This window comes from Physcomitrium patens, chromosome 13, assembly GCF_059467195.1.
Source record: "Physcomitrium patens ecotype Gransden chromosome 13, ASM5946719v1, whole genome shotgun sequence".
Classification (NCBI taxonomy): Eukaryota; Viridiplantae; Streptophyta; class Bryopsida; order Funariales; family Funariaceae; genus Physcomitrium; species Physcomitrium patens.
This window is the reverse complement of record NC_143422.1, coordinates 3892268-3903812: the sequence shown is the minus strand read 5'-3', so window position 1 is coordinate 3903812 and position 11545 is coordinate 3892268. Positions and strand designations below refer to the sequence as shown.

The 11545-nt window shown below is 38.0% G+C and overlaps 1 long non-coding RNA gene across 10 annotated transcripts; it reads right to left on the bottom strand.

Annotated features, from left to right (window-relative positions):
* Nucleotides 1-954: 954 nt before the first annotated feature.
* LOC112290152 (uncharacterized) lies at nt 955-2821 on the bottom strand. Of its 10 annotated transcripts, none has more exons than XR_002972064.3 (3): nt 2337-2808; nt 2050-2149; nt 955-1848 (listed from the first exon to the last, which is right to left on the bottom strand). It is a non-coding gene; the product is annotated as an uncharacterized LOC112290152 (long non-coding RNA). The 10 variants fall into 10 exon arrangements; XR_002972061.3 differs by having other exon boundaries at nt 2305-2807; XR_002972063.3 differs by lacking the exon at nt 2050-2149 and adding an exon at nt 1986-2049 and having other exon boundaries at nt 2305-2807.
* Nucleotides 2822-11545: the final 8724 nt, after the last annotated feature.

The window sequence follows — 11545 nt, the reverse complement described above, 5'->3', positions numbered from 1 at the left end:
ATAATCAATGAAAAATTCTCTTAATACTTTTATTAAATTCCTTCCTATACTACCATGTACAGAGAAGGAATATGAAGGATGAAGGATGTGATTAAATCTTCATACTGCTAGAATATAACCCTCAATTAGAATTCATAAAGATGGAAAGAAATGGTACGAAGGATGGAAAAATAATTAAATCTTCCTACTACTAAAGAACAGCTTCCAATATGAAAATTACAAAGAAGAGAGATAATGACCTTTAAAGAAGTATTCTTTGCTCCAAAAATCCAAATCCCTCTACCATTCTAAACTTGAAATTTCTACTTATAATTATCAACTAAAACTAATTCCTAATTACCTTCTAAGTTTGTTAGAACCACCTCTTTCCTCGTGTGAAGTAAAATAAATCCCTCCTAGTTGGAAGTCTATTCTAATTCACCATGATTTTAATTATCTAAATTCATTAATAAATTTCCATTATCATTTGATTAAATATCCAAAAATTCCACTAAAACTCCAATTGTAATTGATATAATTCCTTTAATAAGTAAGCTCTTCTAATTCACTAATATTAATTAGCTTACAATTTAAGTGATTAAATTGTTTCTTATTTTATTCTATCTTTTCAATTTTCTACCAATTAAAATACACCCTCGACCTCCACAATAATAGCACAACTACTTAGCAGCTTAACAAAAATCCACACTCAAAAGACAATGTTTCAGAAAATTTAATTCAAGTCCATAGATTTTTTAACCTTTAATGTTTTTCTGGATATTAATTATCATCCAAAATTCATTCAAAGGAATTTCCGTCCACAAATGAATTTTCATCCACAAATAACTTCTCATCTACGAATAAAAACTCATCCAAACCTAATCAACTTCATCCATGATAAATCATCTAACTTAAGCTAATTCATCTAAGTTTAATCTAATTCATAAGCAAGTGTTTTCCTCCAATTCGATGATATTACCTTGGAAATTTCAATTTAATTTTTGATGTGGCCTAGACCTCTTAAAATCCACAATGTTGAGGACTTTAGAAATACAACATCGTCCACCGCCTTGGGTCTGGTGCTGAGCTTTAGCAGGTCTATGTTGGTCCACCTGAGCTCCTTAGAATCTTACTTCCCTCACTTATCTACTCACGATCGACGTTCTCTACACAGAGTAGATCGTGCACTAATCTCTACCTAGTCCCTTCCTACTACCTAATGTGGTTACTTACTATCATGACGTTTGGAAGCTTGATCTGCAACAGCATTGAATGAGCTTGGCAATGAAAAAAAATAGAACAATGCAGAATCGAAGAGGAGTCGGGGTAGTGATTAGCATGGTGCAGACGGTGAAGAATACTACAGCAGCTTGGATCTTGTTATTACACATAGAATTCGACAATGGCTACTAATCCTTATCTAGACTCTAAGGCAGCGTTGACTTGGTTCTTCCTTGATGGTTCCAGAATGCAATGCTAAATAAATCAACAATGGAAAGGTAACTGTGAAGCGATAAAGATCAACAATTTAAAAAAAAAATTGAGATTGGCATTAACGAATATCATAGGACGGAATCAAGGAGATGAACGTGGAAGAAAAAAAACGACGATACTACCACCAAGACGATATCGAAGAAGGGCTCCACGAGGAATCACTTGAAGAGAAGAATTCAAGATGCGCCAACCATTGGCCGCAAGTCGCACCTTGCTGCCGACTTAAGCAAAGCTCCTTCTTCAAGATAAGTACTAGCCACTGCCATTGAAAATCCAATACTATTCCACGTCACAGCAACAATACTTGTATTGCATCACCTCCAAGTTGACTGCACTGCTTTGATAACCAACGTGAAGATCGTAGCTACGCCGCACCTTTATGCACGCAACCAACACCACGTCAAACTAGGAGCAAATGCAGCAGCTCCAATGCAGCATGAACATGTTTTTGCCTTATCGCAATACGCCACAGGAAAAAAGAACTGCAATGACAAGAGGAAATCAATCCACACTTGCTGCACCGTCGCAAGTAAGAAGGACACAGATTTACGGCGCTCCGCCTTTTGCAACACCAACCTAGCAATACCGCCGCATATGTTATCACTTGTAAATTTTCTCTATGCACGGAATGAGCCCATAAGCATAACAAATCCCTGCCGACCACCTTCAACCAACTCTGCCCCAATTGCAGGACGTCGTAAGGAATAGGAATCCAATTCACACTTGTAGGAATTCTACAAAAGTATCTAATTTGCAGCAACCCAATCAATTGTGCAGATCGACGGAGAAGCCAACATAATAAAAATTGCGGATGGAGTTAAGTTGGAATACTCAAACGATGAGCAATAGCTCCAATCGCTTACTCAACTGCCGCCACGACCCTCGTCTACAATCATCGCAACATCGCACGAACCCTTGCCGCACCACAATCTTGCTCTTCAGTCGCATCCAAAATCTAGGAAACAAACCATAGCACAGCTCTTTGAGTTGCGGCACTTCCTATGTTGACAATGGTGCCCAGATAGCAAAGATCGAGAGCACTCCTTGACCGTCAAAACCCTAGATGATCAAAAGTTAGAAAAAAATTGAGATCCAGAAGTGCTGCACCACAGCCCTTCTACAATGCGAAGGGAATAGGACGAAGAGTTCCGGAGCGCCGAAGCTTGTGAAGCCGAAAGCAAAGAACAATGAAAAAAAAAATAGAGTACTGCCTTGCAACTCTCCAACAGATAGAAGATATCTAACAGGGAAGGGACTCCGGAGCGCTTGGAATTCATGAGATCAAAGAGAACAAAAAAAACAAAAGTTAGAGCAAGGTAGGAATCCGGGCGGCCGGACCCCTATCAACAAAGAGAGGCGGCCGAAATTTGGGGGCAGCCTCTCGGCTTTCGACATCTTCGACATTTTTTTCTTTTTTTCCTTTTTCTTTCTTTCTCTACTTTTCATTCTATATTTCTGTTTTCTATTTTTTCTATTTTTATTTATTTAAATTTAATTAATTTTTATAAATTGACCACTTCAAATTACCTTTTGCTCCTAATGTACTTAATTTTTAATGGAATAATTATATTATAAAAGACATTATAAATCTATATCAGCTCAATTAAGGAGAAATTTACTTATTTAAAATTCTTCCTCCAAAAATCCTACCAAGGATCTAGTCTTGTATTTAAAATCCTATTTTTTCTATTTATTTCCAAAGTACTACATTAACTCACTAGATTGGTGATTTTAAGCACCTTAAGTTTAATTTTTGTACTAATAACATAAGTAAATCAATTGTTGACCTACATATAATGACCATTTGGGATAACTTGTAAAGAATAAGAACCTAGAATTCACTAATTAAAATCTATTACTTGAAAAGAGAAGTAACTACTATTGAGATCATTAAATGTAGCTGGTGTTCTCCATAATATTTATTGTAGACTATAGTAAATACCATACCTACAGTATTTAGAATCTAGTGGAGAAGTATTATTTATCTTGTTGCCTTTCTCTTCTTGTATACAAGACACAACTAGATCAATAGATTTTTATGTGTGAAGCTCTCTCTTCTTAGAAACCCTCTTGTGTGTATGACTTATTACTACTCTTGTGTGTATATTACTTACTATTACTCTTGTGTCTTTGTAAACATTTTCAACACGTTATCAGCACAACTCTCTTCTACACACAATCACAATTTTTTTTACTTTAGTCTTGACTCTTCAAACATGTTGCTACTCTTGTTCAGTGTCTACCTTATGATCTTGCTGATCTTCTTTTTGGCCCTTCACACATTAGTTGCTTGCTTAGAACAGTTATTCTACTCTCTGCCCTGCTTGCTTAGCATACTTGCTTAGAATACTTGCTTAGAATACTTAATCTAGCCCAACTCCACCCCAACTTGCTCCTTGTTGCATCCCATGCTTGCTACCAAATGGTCGCTAAGTTGTTGTCGAGCTATCGCCAAACTACCGCTGAGCTACCACCAAACCCACTACTGCTACCCTACTGCCACCTTGCAACCGCTGCCGCCAACCATGTTGCCGCTACCGCCCACCACTACCACTGCCACCCTACCGCCTTACCGCTGTCGTATTACGTGCTTTTCTGCTCGAGAACGCGCCGGGCGTCTGCTTGTAGAAGGTAGTATGGAGATTCGCTAATATTCAAGCAGTTATCGGTTTTTGACTGTTGGAATATAAACAACTGCAAGAATACATCGTTAATCTATACGAATGTCCTTCGACTGCTCGCCGAAGTCCTTTTTGCCCCAGCCGGTAGGTCTCTAGACGTTACAGAGAACCCCGAATAATCCAAACTGCTAATCTTCGATATCGCTTTATACTCACAATCTTGTATCCACTAACTGTCTCGTTAGATTAACCCAATAAATTTCATTTACTCCACATACTCAATCCTATAGACACCCTTTTAATTCTTCAATCACAGACGTAACTTCGATTTTACGAAACAGTCAAGAGTAATCAAACCCACTTCATTAAAAATCCCGATTCACCATTACAACACTGACTTCAGCAACGATTGCCTCAGTCTTCCCATAACCCTATGAAGAAAAAAAATCCAATTCTCTGTCTTTTTTCCCCTTCTCGAAGTATGAAGCTAGCTCTCTGATCCTTCAAAACCCCCTCAAAAACTTCTTCTCTCCTCCCTCTCATTTCTTAACCTTAAATCTGAATTTTTTCAATCTTCCGTCTTGGATCCAAAATTGGCTCCCGCCGTCAGAGCTTGGATCCAAAATTGGCTCTCGTCGTCAGAGCTTTCTCCTCCGTTTTTACCTTTAAGAGATCTTTTTACTGAAAGGACGTTCCCGGAACGGCACAAAGGACGGAACAACATGAAACGGAATTGCAGCCCCGTAATCGGGACCACATTGAGTCGCCCGACCAATTCAGGTCTCATATTGGGTAAGAGTCCAGTAGTAAGACCCAGATGTTTCCGTAATTGGATCAAATTGGTCCTTTGCGTCAGATTGGCTGAGGCCCGTAGTAAGATCTGGATTTTTCCATAATTAGACTGCATTGGATTGCCCGACCAATTCAGGTCTCATATTGGGTAAGAGGACCCGGATTGGATGTCTTGAAATTGGATCCAATTGGCTCTTTAAACCAAGCTCACCCGTCGTTGAATTGGTCCTTTCTCTTTTTTGCTGACTCCCGTTATTGGAATCGAACGGAGCATTTCAGTATGCCCCGGCTGATTGTAACGGGGTGACTGACCCTAGCCTCCCAGTATTTGCACTGGAATTGGTCGTTGCCCCTATTATTAGAGATAACTAAATATTAATAAAAGTCCCCTTTCTTTATATTTTCATGGTATACTTGTGTTACAACACGACATCCACCCCCTCTGAACCTGTGCATCCTCCGGTATGCACCAATTTACCCAATTGCTGTTTGATTTAGAATATATCCTCTACGTCTTTGTCCAGTTCATCTTTGTCACCTTCATTATCCATATCACTTTCATCTTCTTGCTGCGGAATCCCTATACCTTCATTAAGGTCTTCCATATTCATCTCTGCGTATCTTCGTTTAAATATTTTTACTCGCTTCCCTGCAATTGGTATTTTCAATTTTGTACCATCTAACTCCCGTAATGAGTAAGTCGCATTATCATGAACAATTGTTAGTACATATGGTCCAAACCAACGTTTTAAAAATTTCCGCAAAGTACTATGTTGATTATCTAGACTATTGTCATAAACAAGTACCCAGTCACCTTCCTCGATTGCTTTAGGTCTCAATCGATGTTGCTTATCGAATCGTGCCTTGTTTTGTAACCTTGCTCTTTTTAACCTTTCCAATGCTATCTGCAAATCTTCCGATCTTTGCTCCAATTGTTGAATCCTAACACCCAGAAGTTCTTCTCTTGTCAATCCATCTTCCCATGGTAGCATACTCCAAGTAAGTACCTTTTCTTCAATCGATATAATTGGTTTTCGACCTGTCATAAGTTCTACTGATATATATCCTGTCACCGAACTATGTGTTGTTCGATCAGCCCATGATGCAAATGACAAAAGCCGTGGCCACTCTCTAACTTTCCCATTACAAGCTTTAACTAATGCTTTCACAATCGATGGGTGACCGCGTTCGCTTTTTGCATTCTCTTCTGGATTATAAGCAGTAGTCAGTGATAGTTTAACTCCACATCTTTCAAAGAACTTACGAGCTTCTTGTGCATTTAATTCTCCATAATCTGCAGTGATTTTTCCTATGCATCCGTAGCGGCAAATGACATCTTCAAGCAAAAACCTACAAATCCCCTCTGTAGATTTTGTCCTCAATGCTCTTCCTTCTACTTGATTTGATAAATCTTCACGAGCTAAAACCAAATATCTCATCTGCCACAACCCAACTGGCATAATAACCAAATCAACAACCCATTTAAAATGAATAGCCAGAGGATACGTAGGATGAAGACCATCTCGATGTCGGATATTAGAATACGATTGACAAATTTCACATGACTCTACAAATGAGAACACATCTCAATACATATTTTTCCACCAATATCGTTCCTTGAGTTTAGCAAAAGTAGTCCAGATTCTTCTATGCCCTGTCCATAAACTATCATGAAACTCCTTTAATAATTTTAGTTTTTCTTCCTTTTTGCCTATCACTCGTTGTGGCATCCCAATTCCTTTCTTCGGTCTCTTCCATAAGAATCCATCTCGAAGTAAAAATCCATATGCTTTTTTTCTTATTTGTTTGAATTTTTCTGTAGACCAATTCCCCTGCTTAGTCAAGGTATTCAAGTAATGACCAATATCCAATAATTCTCCTTCATAAGATTCTTCAAGAAATAGCTTGTCTTCATTGTTGAGATTTGATATTGAATAGAATTTCAATCCGACATCATCAATGTCTTCAACCATTTTGTCCTCCCTCTCGTATCTTGCTCGAGATAGCATGTCTGCTACTAAATTGTCCTTCCCAGTAACATGCTTAAATTCTGGATTTAGTGACTTAATATAAGCAATCCATCTCAACATTGCAATATCTGGCGTTGAACAGTTAATAATCATTCGAAGCAATGGCAAGCAATCTGTTTTAATTACTACTACTACCCAATCAAATAGTCCTTTTCAGCTTTCATAGCCGAAACAACTCCCCAAAGTTTTCTTTTGACTTACGAATATGCACGCTGACGAATACTTAAAACTTTAGCTCCAAATCGAACTGCAAATCTATTCCCACCGGAATCATCTTGACCCACAGTCCATCCAATGGCAATTGGACTAGCGTCCACAGTAAGAATCACTGGTCTATTGCACTTATAATCAACCTTCCTCAATATTAGAGGTGACATCAATAATTTCTTCAATCTTTGCATTGCCTAAATATGCCTTTCTTCCCATTTAAATCGGTAATCCTTGCGTAACAGTTCATATAATGGATCCGCTATGTGAGCATAATGAGGGATCCATATTCGATAAAATACACATGCATCCAAAAACCAGCGAACCTCTGTTAAAGAATCACAATCCTCTTTCATCCTTCCAATTGCATCAACTTTAGTCGGATCTGGTTTTCTTCCGTAAGATCCACATAAATGTCCAACAATCACAACCTCTCGTACTCCAAATACGGACTTCATACCCGATAATGTATGATGAACTTCTCCAAGCCGAGTTAAAATCTTTTCACAATCTTGTATATGATCAACAACATATTTGCGACACCCCCTCGTATCTAAAGTTTCATCTTTGTCCCCTTCTCTGCACTCTTTTATAGGAACATCATCCAGAAAAGGCATAGTCTTTTCCGGAATAAAATCTCTCAATACCTTATTCATCCCATTCATCATATGCGCAACTGAGTTGGTGGCGCCTTGAGGAAGAGTGCACATTCTAACCAATCCAAGTGGTATCCTTATTGTTGTCATATCTCTACTTCTTTCGGCAAGTTGAAATTGATCATAACCTGAATACAAGTCACCCATTGAGTAGATCGCCCTTCCAGCAAACGCCTCAGCAAATTCATCCACAATAGGTCCAATTCCTATATTCCTGACAGTTAAAGCATTCACCGGCTGCATATCTTGAATAAACCGTAGTGACCCATTCTTCTTAGGTACCGTAAACCATCGACTAGAATACGGCGCAAATGAGGGTTCCAATATTTTTATCTTCATCTTTTCTTTTAATAGTTCCACCAATTTAGGTAAATGTGTCCTCGGTATTGGAATCGGTCTTAGATTCCAAGGTACATGCGGTACAGTGAAGATAACCATAAGTGTTATAATATTTGGATCCACACACCCAATTTCATGAGATTTGAAAGCAAACGATCTACCTTGTTTAGCCAAAATTTTTTTGAAGCAAGTAATTTCCTCCGACAATAAAGAACCATCAGAACCAATCTTCAATTCTTCAAAAGTCTCTTTAATAAACTGATGTCCAATACTCATTGGATCTCTTAAACTTGCTTCTTTTGATGCTTCTCCCATTTGTTCTTTAGAATCTTCTGGTAATGGTCCGGCAACAGGCTTACCTTCTTATTTGTCGTTTTATATCTCGTCTCTACAGTGACTTCTGGTGCTTGAAAAGATTCAAGTATGGTATAAACCTCTCTTGAATGAATCTCAACAATCTTATCATTATCCCTTAACCCAATAGATGTAATCGATTCCAATGAATCTTCCAGTCCGTTTTCTTCATAAACACCTAAAATCCTCTCATCATCTTGCAATGTACCTAACTTGCGTAATTCTCCTTCAATATTATATAATCTTTTTCTTTCTTTTCTTTTAAAATCATCAACTTTCTTATACATAATATTTCCATTCTCTAATATACCAATAAAACTCGCATCAAAGGCACCTTCATCTCGCGAGAGTACCTCCTCTTTTGTACCTCCATAATCTCGCTTTATAGTGGTACCTTCCCAAAATCCTTGAATCTTTCAACAATCTTTGGCAATGGTTTCTCGCTCAACCTATCTCGATTCCGTTCATGGTTAGGAGGTACTGTTAGAAATTATACAGCTTTCCTCCCATCTTCGCTACGTACCCTTGCATAAGCAGAACCATCGTCAAGTACTTTTGTTTCCATCCGTGTTGCCGTAATATGAGGTTGTCTTAAAATCAACGGATAAGACATTATATCTTGAACAAAGAAATGTTGCTCCATCGCAACATCCCCAATCCGAATTTTGACATCTGGACAAGCTCTATATAATTCGCCCCGTGTGTTATTAGCTGCTCGTATTGCCCATCCATGTTCCATATCAATTGGCCATTTATGCTTCTTATAAAGATCTTTAGACATAAGATTTATTTCAGAACCATGGTTGACTAAAGCAACAATTGGTTCCTCTATATCTCCTACTTTCACCAATACCTCAATAGTTGCCCTTGCCCAATGCTTCTGAGTATAATGGCTCAAGGTTTCCATTTCCTTATCACTATAATCTTCGAAACGTACTCGTTGATTATACCCATTCTTTTCATTTGTTGGTTGCTTGTAACCAATATCAACCTCTTCTTCATCTTTATATATTCTTGCATCAATAGCATGACTCATTCCAGTTTTACCCATTAATTGCCTCTTTCGCTTAATGCTTTCAATGATAACATCATGAAACTCTTTCTTTGCAATTTCCAAAACTTCTTTCAATATGAATTCCACCTTAGCGTTTATTATATGTTCTTCCAACACTCCTTTCAAATTTGTTGCCGCTTCAATGTCAGAAAGTAGCTTATAAGCAATTTATTTGCCCTTGTCTTTTATCACCCTTGTTTTTTCTTCCAATGATGCTGAGGTATCCTTTACAGGCAATTCTTGTGAAGCTGCCTCTCGAGCCTTGTCTCCTCGAATTTGCCTCTTAGAAGAATTTCCTTCTCTCGTATCATCAAAATTTCCTCGTCTCTTTTCTTCCATCAAAGCTTCATGTTGGCTCTTAGCAATATATGCATGAACTGAAAGAGATTCAACAGGATCCTCCCAACCTGTTGCACCTCGTATTGTAGTTGCAGTCCTCAATAACGCTTCTCGAGGTAATTTTCCTTCTTGCATTGTAGAAATGGCAGAAGCCCAAAACTCACTACTTTTCGTACTTCCACTAAGGTCATCATCTATTCTAGCACCATAACTTGCACTTTCTCGTGCTGTTGTTTCATGCTCTTTTAAGTAATCTTGAACCAATGCTCTCATTCTTCCCTTGCCAAAATTGGTTTGAAGAAGATCCTCCCTATCTTTTAATGCTATCTTTCCATCTTTCCACCAAATAATTCCCTGCCGTATCATATTATTAAATTCATTGCAATCTTTCCTAGTATGTGAAGCGTCATCACACCAAATGCATCTTTGTACATATCTTTGTTTTGAAACATTCTTCAAATTGTTTGTAGAAGTATTCTCTTCAAGTCTTGCCAATTTGATTTGAAGATCTCGCATTCCTCGTATAATTTCTTCCATCCCCATATCTGCTTTCTTTGATAAGGATGTCGAAGGTTGAACTGTAGGCATTGTTGGTGGTATTGTACGTACTGGAGCTTTGGATGCTTGTACTATTTTCGGAATATTGCTCCTATCCTTCCTCTTTTCTCTTTTTGCAAGCAACTCCACCGCATCTTCAACGTTCTTCCACTTTGTTGTCAATCCTTCATCTTCTTCTTTGTCTTCAAGAAGGAGTTTCAATTTCCCTTGCAATTCTCTATCAGCAGCTTGAAAAAATAGATCAACTTTATTCGGCTCCAATGTCAATTTTTCTACCTTTGATAATTGAGAGTACTGCCTCTCAAATTCCCTTAGTAGCTCTGTTGCTTGCAAATTCTTATTAGGCCGTTCAATCCATTCGAGGATCAACTTCTTAGTAACGCAATCAGTATCTTCCAAGAAATATTCGTCTTTCAATGTATGTGAAAAAACCTCCCATGAATTTCCATAACGATCCGTAATCGATGTAATATGGTCTCTTATCTCCGATATCATGGCAAGTCCAAATAATTCAACCATTTTCTTCTCAGATACTCGATTTAATTCCATTTCACGAACATAACATCTTAAATACCTTGAAATATTTCTTCCATCAAATTGATCAATTTTATTGACCACTGCTTGCAATGCTTTGGTTGCCAAAGCTTCCATTCGATCATTGCTTTGCTGTTGCTGCATTGATAATGAGAAGGCTTGAAACATACTAGCAATAGACAGATTCATGTGCATACTTTATCGTTTAGAAGAATCCCCACTAGAAACTCCTCCCAATAATCCTTCAAAATTTTTATTTTCGTTTTCCATAAAAATAAAAATAAAATCAAATGAAATCCAATACCTTCCACCTCAAGCTTTCACGTCAAGTTCACCACTTGTGTCATATTACGTGCTTTCCTGCTCGAGAACGCACCGGATGTCTGGCTGTAGAAGGTAGTATGGAGATTCGCTAATATTCAAGCAGTCTATCAATTTTTGACTGTTGGAATATAAACAACTACAAGAATATACCGTAAATCTGTACAGATGTCCTTGGACTGCTCGCCGAAATCCTTTTTGTCCCAGCCGGTAGGTCTCTAGACGTTACAGAGAACCCCGAACAACCCAAACTGCTAATCTTCGATA